Raw genomic sequence first — 10,703 nt, forward strand, 5'->3', positions numbered from 1 at the left:
TCATTTGTTTATGTAAAGTTCGTTGTGACTTGGAGGGGGAGTTCTTCAAAGACAAGAATTGATTTTGTTTCTCAATTCCGAATTGGGTTTTTACAGTAGGTTTGACTTTCTTGAAGATCTTTGGGATTACATTACAAAATGAAGTTTAAAAACATTACTTCAGTGCTTGGTTTTGCTTTTATATATCCTAGAACCCGTTTTGAAGACTATTGAAGAATCAAGATTCGTGAATCGCTTTTGATATTCCTCGTCACGAGATCGTTTCTTATTTGCTAGATGTTTGTTTTAGAAGTTGAAGCCTTTTCATCCATTCCATACTTTGAGGGGGAGAATGTAGGGTTCAAAGTACTCCATGGTTTATGGCAATGGGCCCCCTTGATGATGTGTAGGTTATTAGGCCCAAGACTTGTTTTATTCCCTATATATTGTCATGTATTATTCATAATTAGGGTTAAGAGTAAGGCAAGATGTATCCGCAAACATAATGAGATTTCTTAGGTAGAATAGGTTTACTTTAATCTTTTCTTAGAGTGTAATTTCCTCGTGGTCTTGAATAAAACGTTTTGTTCATCCGACATATCAACATTATTGTGTTCGTTCTTATTTTCCGCAATATAATCATCAAATCGTTCTTGGGGTTTTACCCAACATGAAGTTCTAGCACAACACACTGAATACGTTAAACACGCTCCATGGGTGAGCTCACGGTCCCATATTTACAATTTACAAATGTTTTATGAAGGGAAGGGGTGGGTTAGGGGGGGGGTATACATGTTATAATACTCACTTTTTTATAAATATTACAAAATTTAATAATTTTAGTGATAAATTTATTCCTAGAACGTTAGAATAATACTATATCTGATAGATACCATGCCTAAACTTATACGTAATATTATGCTTAGTCGTTACATAGGTTAAAGTTAAGTGAAAATATTATACGTAGTTGTTATGTTGACCAAGTTTTCTAGGAAACAATATACCTATTCGTTATCCTGACCAAACTTTTGGATAGCATTGTACCTAGTCATTACTATGGCTAAATATCCTACCAACAAAAACCATACAAACTTAATTATATATAGGTTAATATATATAGATTATGCACAATGCAAATTATACCAACTTAATTATATATAGGATGATATATGTAGATTAAGCATAACACAAACCATATCAACTTAATTATATATAGGTTAATATATATATATATATATATATATATATATATTAAGCACGTCGCAAACTATATCCACTTAATAGTTAAATCTTAAGTGAGCACGAAAGATATGTAGAGATCTATACGGGGAAGACAACCCCACCCACCCACGATTTCTAGATATAACCATGACGTTAAAGTCGCATCAGGCATAAATTTGTAAACAAATGAGACATCTAATGAAGCATCAGTTCCGGGAAAACAATGTTATAACTCGATTATAGGGACCCATTATAACAATGTTAGCCAAAAACTACTTCTGAAGGGGCGCCTAGAGGAAGTAATAAACACATATAGAAACGAGTCAATAAAATCAATATAATTCATAAAATCTGTAAACATCATAGGAAGAGTAGAGGATCTACATACATAGTAATGCTAAGAACGTACACCCCTAATGATTTTATGTAGCCATGCCCTAGTAATCCATATGAGTACCCCTAGGATACGACAAGACATCATGAACAAGTGTAAAGGATGAGAGACATATGATTAAGGACAGATAATAAGATACACCATATTCATAAACAAAGATCCTACTCAAAAGAAAATAAGTATTTTTATTCAGTATCACCAAAAACCCGCGAATTCACCAACATCATGTTAACATTTTAAAACCCACATCTATTCCTAGGAAACTAAAATAGATTCAAGACTTTGTAACCTACAATAGCCGTTGAGTAAAGGAGTTACTTGAAGACAACTGTGATATCAAGACTTTCAGTTATGCTAGAAGTTTAGTATTATAAGAAACATTTTTATCATGTAATTTATACCATGAAATAGAAGTGATATTTATGTCACACACTGTTTTGTACTATTCAATGTATGTTAAATGACTATGATCCAACATCATAACGGCACGCCGCACGACATATTCTGCCGTCGGCCAGGGGGTGTAACAAATTTGTGTCACAGTTATTGACTATAGCGAACTAGTACTTCCATAGGAAATTACAAATATATTCTAGGGACTAATACTCTAACTAGGTTTGTCTTCAAACCTATATTTAAAAGTACTAATAATTACTCAACCAACAAAATTCTTAGGAGAAAGGTGACTAGATCGAACTTGTTGCTTGGGTGGTTGGATTTCAGAACGCCTATATGCCAAAATGGTCATTCCTTCTGAACCTTCATACCTGGCCAATCCTTATTATATAGTCTAACTATAATATCACGAAATTCACAGGAAAAGTTTTCATTTTTAAGAAATTAATCCATACAACAATTTTTTCCCAAAACATTCAAGGTTAAAATTAATATTTAAACATCAGAGTAAAAGTCATAAACACCTACTGCCGAATAAAACTCTGGGGGATGTTGTGCAGTCACGATGGACCCTTCGATTTTGAACTGGAAGTACCTGAAACCTTAACCATAAAATTGTAAGCACAAAGCTTAGTGAGTTCCCCAAAATACCATAAACCATACATAAAATTGGGTCTAGCCCGCACAATGAGTCCAACCCATAATAATGGGCCTAACTCTTCCTAATCAATGGACCCAACTCAATATACAATGGGGACTAGCTCATCATATAATGGGCCTAGCCCAACATACAATGGGCCCAAACCTCTCATGCAATTGGTCCCAACCACACATATATGGTCATTGGGCCCATACCTACATACAAAATCAATAAATTAAAACATAGGACCGTACATACAAAACCAAATCACAAAATATGAAGCAACCATCCTAACTAAATGTACTGCACATAAGTCGATCCATGACTAGACATAGACTGATCACCTATATGTAATCTTTGTTGGACTGATGCAGAACATGGTTAAGATTCGATAATTGATAAACAAAGATAGACAACTCGAAGAAAATACATACATGATGAAACACATAAATTCCTACAACATATAAAAGTCTGAAAATCAGTTTGAATACACCAAAACATAAATAAACAACTAGTCAATCCTCATCATCATAATCCTCGAGATCCTTACCACATGCCTCCTCCTCATCGTCATCATCATCATGTATCCTAGAAGGCCCTACCTCGTCACTTGACCGTGGAGGAAGTGGATAGTCAAATCTTTGTAAAGCAAGGAAGCCACTCAGAGATTTCATGATCCACTGATGGTCTCGCCAAACCACATGCCGAAAGTCCTGCTGCTCCCTGATCAGCGCATCCACACAACGAGACACATAGCATAGAACAATATCCTGCTCAGTACCCTGATAAGCAGTAGAGGGTGCACGTCGAGCCTCTGCTTACGAGGAGCTAGATCGAGGTCAAACTCCTGCTCTGGATCTACCTGGAAAATAGGATCTATAATATCATCAACATGAACCCTCCAAATCACATCAACGCCATGGTCGATCACACACACAAATGTTTTTTACTCCGAAGAATTCTAAAAAACAAACAACTGCGAGATTAAAAGTGTTGCACGTGTGCTGCGCTACGTAGCAATAAGAGGTCCAAAGAGGTTTTTTACAAAAAAAATAAATAGCACCTTAGTCTGCAGCCTAATAGGACAAGCAACTTTCAGAAGAACACCAGGAGAAAAAGTGGATACAAGTAAAGAAAAGATTAACAAGAGAAAATATGATGCCCATTTCAGTAGATCCGCATAAGGAAAGCAGACTATAAAACAATCCCATATTAAGAAACCTAGAGCTTATGTCAGAAGCCTTCCGCAATGCAGCAAATGTCAGTACCATCACGTAGGAGAATGTAGATAACTAGTCTGCAAGAACTATGACAAGGAGGGTCATGAAACCAGGTCTTGCCGAAACTTGACCCGCCTCAAGGACCAGAAGACCAATCCAATTCACAATTGTTACAAATGTAGAAATTCGGGTTACTTCAGGAGAGACTACACAAGAAATTAGAGAAAATCAGTAGAGAAATACTTTAGTCGAGGTGATTAAGAAGCAAGTTAGCCTTTTGCGGGTAAAAACAATAACATATTCAATAAACAACATGCCACCTTTTAAAATACTCGTAAGAATTGTATATTGCATGATTCACATGTCTACCCCCCCCCCCCCCCTTTAAATTCTTTTAAATCATATTAATGACTAAACCCATGTCTGCTATGCAACACATTTTTCCAAATATCGAACTACTTAAACCAAAGTTCGAGTCACGTTAAAACCTCTAGAATCTCAAACATGAGAACGTTGACCATCTATAAGAACCCCCAGAAGAATATCTAAACACAAAACTTGGGTTTCTTATTGGTGTAAAATATGAATACAACTAGGTTCAACCTAACAAGCAGAAACTCAAACCAAACAACATAAAACATATATTGTCTATTAATTATAGATGAAGTTGAAGAATTGGAAGTACGAACCCAAAAAAGTAATTACTTCTTATCCTAAAAAGAGAAGATCACAATCTTCCAAATCAAGTAAAGGTATGAAGCAAGGATTCAGACATATCCCCAAATTTTCGGTGATTAGCATTATGATCTAAATTTTGGGGCAAATTTCCTTCAACAAGGGGAGGATGTACAACCGAGACCAAAGCGCCACCGACCGCCGTTAGAAATCAACGTAGACCAACAAATATAATAGGTAAATAATATAATAGTCGATATATAAAATAGATATATTTAATTACCAAATGAAATTATCATGACAATTAGGCTAAAATATAAGTGCGCAAAAAATCGTATCATCTTATGAGCAGGTTAACATATTCAGAATATACACCTTAGCGTGATTCTAAAAATATAAACTTCTTAAAACTCCAACCCATCACGGAAGTGATATAGTATTTGATATATATAGAAACCAACCATGAATAAAAAGTTAAAGCGTAAAAAATTACGAAGAGAATGGATGATTTTTTTAGCTAAAACAACCAAAAGGAGAATTGGAATACTTCTCAAGGTAGGAATATTTAAGATTGCGAACAACAAAAATGCAACCCATATGAGAGAGTTATGATTTTTGCAAAATGATTGCGGGTATAAATTTTTAAGCGAAAAACTAAAGTTAAAGTATGCCAAAACAACCAAAAGGAAAGTTGTAGTGCATGTCAATACCTACGCATATATATAAGAAATGTCGGAAACGGTGCCTGAACGCAGAAGTTACGGAATTTAGAAAAATTGAAGTTCATCACGAACGCACCACCGCATGCCACGCGCGGCGCATGTTCTGACACCTGATTCGTGTATATATTGAATAACGTGGTCCACAAAAATGTGACACGTGCCAAGCTCTGAAAGGTGCCACGATGTAAGCGTGCGACGTGTGCCACAGGACGCCGCGTGCACCACATAAATTTTGACTATAAATAAAGGTCTCCATCACCTCATTTCTCACACCAAATTCTTTGTCCTCTCTCTATAAATGGAATCCGTATTTCCCAAGAGCAATCTACGAGCTTCTGAAGTTCCATCGCAACACACCAAATACTTGAAACACAGTCCAAGTGTGAGTTCACAGCAGCACATTTATGATTTTCAAATGTTTTACGTCGGAGGGGGTGGGGGTGCGGGTGGGGGTGGGGGGAGATACATGTTATAATGCTTATTTTTTTATAAATATTAAAGAAAATTATAATATTAGTGATTCAATTATGCCTAGAACATTAGCATAATATTATACTCGGTGGATACCATGCCCAAACTTATAGATAATATTATGCTTAGTCATAACGCCAATTCAACTTTAGTGAAAACAATATAAATTGTCATTATACTAACCAAAATATTCTAGGAAACAGTATACCTAGTTGACCAAACTTTTGGATATCATTGTACATAGTTCTTACTATGTCCGAATATCTTACAAACACAAACCATATCAACTTAATATATATATATATATATATATATATATATATATATATATATATATATATATATATATATATATATATATATATATATAGATATATATATGACAGTTTATAGATTAAGTAAAACAAAATCAAAAGAGAAAAGCGAAATTATCAACATGGCTACGCATCAACAGTTGTTAAATGAGGCTCTTTATCCATCCCTTAGCTAAATAACCTTTAGTTAAACCGGCCTATAATTGTTAAATCTTAGTTGAGCGGGAAAAATATGTATAGATCTATACGGGGAAGATACCGCCATGTGTAGTTGCTAGCTACAAACCATGGCTGTAAAGTCACAGCAGACATAACATTCTAAATAAAGGCTACGTCTGATGAAGCGCCGATTCCGGGAAAGCAACATCATAACTTGATTGTAGGAACCCATTATATCAATTTTAGCCTAAACTAACTTCTAAAAGGACGCCTAGAGGAAGTAATAAACACACACAGAAACGAGTCAACCAAATCAATAGAAATTCATAAAAATGATAAACATCATATGAGGAATAGAGGATCCACAAACATAGTAAGGCGAGGAAGGTACACCCTTATTGATTTTAAGTATCCATACCCTAGTAATCCATATGAGTATCCCTAGGATACGACACGACTTCATGAACACGTTCAAAGGATGAGAGACATAGGATTTAAAGACAGATAATAAGATACAATACCATATATATAAACAAATATCATACTCAATAAGTAGTTTCAATATCACCAAAAACTTATGAACTCATCAACATCATGTTGACCTTTTAAACCCACTTGTAATCCTAGGAGACTGAAAGAGATTAAAGACTTCATACGCCACAATAGTTGTTGATTAATGGAGTTACATCGTGATATCAAGACTTTTGGTTATGCTAGACGTTTAGGGGGTGTTTGGTATAGAGAAATGAAATTGTTTTTCCAATTTATTCTTTAATGTTTGATGGTAATCATCTATGTTAAAGGTTAAAGTCTTAAAGATGAACTTCATCATCAAAAGCTAAAAACTAACAATACGAGTATTAAGGATTGCATATATATATATATATATATATATATATATATATATATATATATATTTAATAATTGTATAATCAATTAGTAAAAAGTAATCAAGAAAACCAATTAAAATATGAATAGTTACAAAATGAATTGATATGTAAATTATAGAAAAAAAATATAAAAATTAATTGAGAAAATATAAAATTAGTATATAAAAATACATAATATGATACATTAACGTGTAAAGTATAATGATATTGTTTAAAAAATGTTTTTTTCGAAAAAGATAAATATTATGAAAAAAAATTCATTTCTATTTCATTGTTTACTACAACCAAACAAGAGAATTGATTCTCATGTATATTTTTCCAATGCATTTTTTGTTATACCAAACAGTGGAATCAATTCTCTTTCTTTCCATTTCCATTCTGTGCTTCAATTCTATTTCTCTGTACCAAACGTACCTTAGTATTATAAGAAAAAAATTTATCATCTAATTTATGTCAGGAAATGGAAGTGATACTTATGTCACACATTGTTTTGTACTGTTCAATGTTCGTTAAATGACTATGATCCAACATCCTAATGTGAAGCCACCCGACGTATTTCGCCTTCGGTCGAGGTTGTGATATTATTCTATTTATTTTCGATTTACCGGGATTTGATGAAGCAAAATAAAGTGTCGTGTTGGACTTCGGAGCACCTGTAATGGAATATGAGTTTTCTTCACCAACTTCATGTAGTGAGAGCATATTTTTTGCTTCCAAGAAGGAGGGGAATGAATTTGTGTTCTAGATAACGTCGATGATGCTATGATATGATGGTGGAAGTTGGCATAAGATTTGCATCACAAGGTCGATTTCAGTGATCGGAGAAGGTATCGACATGGTTCTTGAGAGTGTGACAATAACTAGTAATAGATGGAGCACCTTTCTTATTGTTACGAAATCGGTCTTGTAACCGAAAACATGGTGTTTGATGAAGATGTGGGTGTAGACATGATCCTGGAAAATGAGAAATAACGTGATAAACTTGTTCTTTAGATAAGGGATCATATATAATCATCCATTCTAGATATCGTATGAACTGAGACATGGATTTTAATCATACTCTCTGTTCATGTGTTGTTTCCCGATTTCCAATTTACGGCGACTGACAACAGACTACAATTGAATGCATCAACTTAGTCCCGGGTTGGCCAAGCCCGTAGGATGTCATCACTAAATCATCGAGGGGCCCACAGATATCACTTTTATCCCACTTTGGGTAAAAGGAACGGATAAACTTCGACTCAAATGCTCGCTTGTATCTACTCATCAAATCACACCCACCAATATGTATTATAACACCAAGTTACTAGTGCGTTAACATATTATCAATGTGCAACCAACTTCCAGAATACAACTCACATGTCTCGGTTTCAAGAATATAAGATATTATTGTTTCACCAATCACTCGTGAGAAAATCAATGAAGCGATCCAAGTGAGTGTGGGTTTAATCCAATACTCTAATCTTATAGGAGCACTCACGAACCCCACAACAAACTTTTGCTACGTCTAAAACACTTTAGACAATCTACAGTCAGATTCATGACAGTCTTCTTTCATACCTACTTCCAAAGTATGATCGACTGTGGATGGTTTGAATAATCTTATTATTCGGCATGTCAAAATATGCAAAGTGAAACACAAGAATAATATTAATCCCATATGGCCCCAAACTTTTGAGTATAAATAAGACAACTTTATTAATCACCATATTGATTACTCAATTTTCATTGTTTCAGGTAATCAATTTATTACTTGAGTTATAACAACAGTTTTCCCATGCACCAAGCATGCACACTATGTTTATCTATGGTCCTTACTTTGTGAAATAGATCGGTTTAACACATTTCCAATGATACTCATTTCACAACTCCTAATCCTTATCATTAGTGTAAGAATACTTTGATCAAAATCCCGCTTAGCCCATGATCGAAAGACGCTAAGTATACCACTAGTACGCCCCGATGTACTAGGCCACGACACCAGAGTTGGGTACCCGGACGCATTCGCTCAAGGTATGCTTTCGTACACTCGACGTATGCCCCTGTCAGCCAATAGCGTCCATTGAGCACTTAATGCTTTAAGTCCAACTTCCAAAACACATATCTTACTTCAAAATAAGATGTTAATCCATAAAGTTTCCAACTTTATTCTATTGCATGAATTTAAGAGGCATAAACTTCATTTCTAGCTACTATACTCCATAAGATAACCGTTAAGTCATGCATGGTTGGACCAAAACCATCAAGACATGATTTTTATGAACAAGGAACCCCAAAAACACCAATAAGTACAACCTAAATCTTCTAGAGTAGATTTTACTCATAAAGACCAACTCATGGGACCAAAATATGCTCGAAACCCTAACTAACCTAGATCTAAGCAAGGAATGAACAAGGTTAATACTTTATACCTCCCGGTTGTTGAAAATGATGGATGACCTCTTGATCTACAAGCTCCTAATTGATCAATGCTCCTCTAGAAGGCTTCTTCTTCTTCTATATGCACCACACATACACTAAAACACACACAAGGGTCAATCGCTTGAAAATAGGTTAGGATTTAAAGATAAAAGGTCAAAAGTGGTAATGGAAGCTGATAAGGAGAGATCCTTGGGGATATAAGGTGCTTAATAGGGTGCAAAACCTGAAAAAATAGGGTCTGGGCCTGGATGACATACAAACAACGTTCCATGAGACTAACCCCATGTCATGCATGCTTCGAAGTACGCCCGACGTACCCTTATGTACGCCCAACGTACAAGGTACTTAAGCCAAATAATAGAAAAAGATAATTAGCTAAAGATTTTACCTGACATATCGGGCGTTACAACTCTCCCCCACTTGAATAAGACTTTGTTCTCGAAGTCCACCTCTACAAACAACTCTGGGTAATTCTCTCTCATCTCCTCCTTAGGCTCACATGCCCATTCTGATCCTTTTCGGTGTTTCCCCTACACCTTTACCAATTCCATAACCTTTTTTCGAAGAGTTTTCATTTTCCTATCAAGGATTGCCACTAGTATCTCTATATAATTTAGGCGATCATCCAATTGAATGTCCTCCAATGGAACAACTGCGGAATTATTGACCAAATACTTCTTCATCTGAGAGATGTGGAAAGTGTTATGGGTCTGGATGAGCTCCTTTAGTAGATCCAAGCGATACGCTACCCTGACAACCCAGGCCAAGACCGTGAAAGGACCAATATATATGGGGTCTAGCTTACCCTACTTTCTGAATCGAATGACACCTTTCCAAGGTTACACCTTCAGGAGCACCATACCCCCAACCTGAAATTATATGTCCGACCGACATCTATCGGAGTAGCTCTTCTTCGGCACTGTGTTGTCTAAAGTCAGCCATGAACCTGGTGCATCTAATGCCTCACACTCAAACCCTAGCAAGTTGGAGGCTAAAGATGAGAGGAGGAAAGGAGGAAGGCTTTACGCTTCTACCTCTTGTTGAAGGGCTGAACGAAATTGTGAACCCTTAGGAGGGTTTCTATAGGTGATAAGGAGGCCAATGATAAGGCAGTTTCCTTAGATAAGCCTTATCCATTTTGCTTTCCCCCCTGAGGCATCCAAGTTTTCCTTAGAGCCCAAGAAAAGTTCTAGAAACCCTA

This window comes from Lactuca saligna, chromosome 9 (genome assembly GCF_052625555.1).
Source record: "Lactuca saligna cultivar CGN05327 chromosome 9, ASM5262555v1, whole genome shotgun sequence".
NCBI classification, from domain to species: Eukaryota; Viridiplantae; Streptophyta; class Magnoliopsida; order Asterales; family Asteraceae; genus Lactuca; species Lactuca saligna.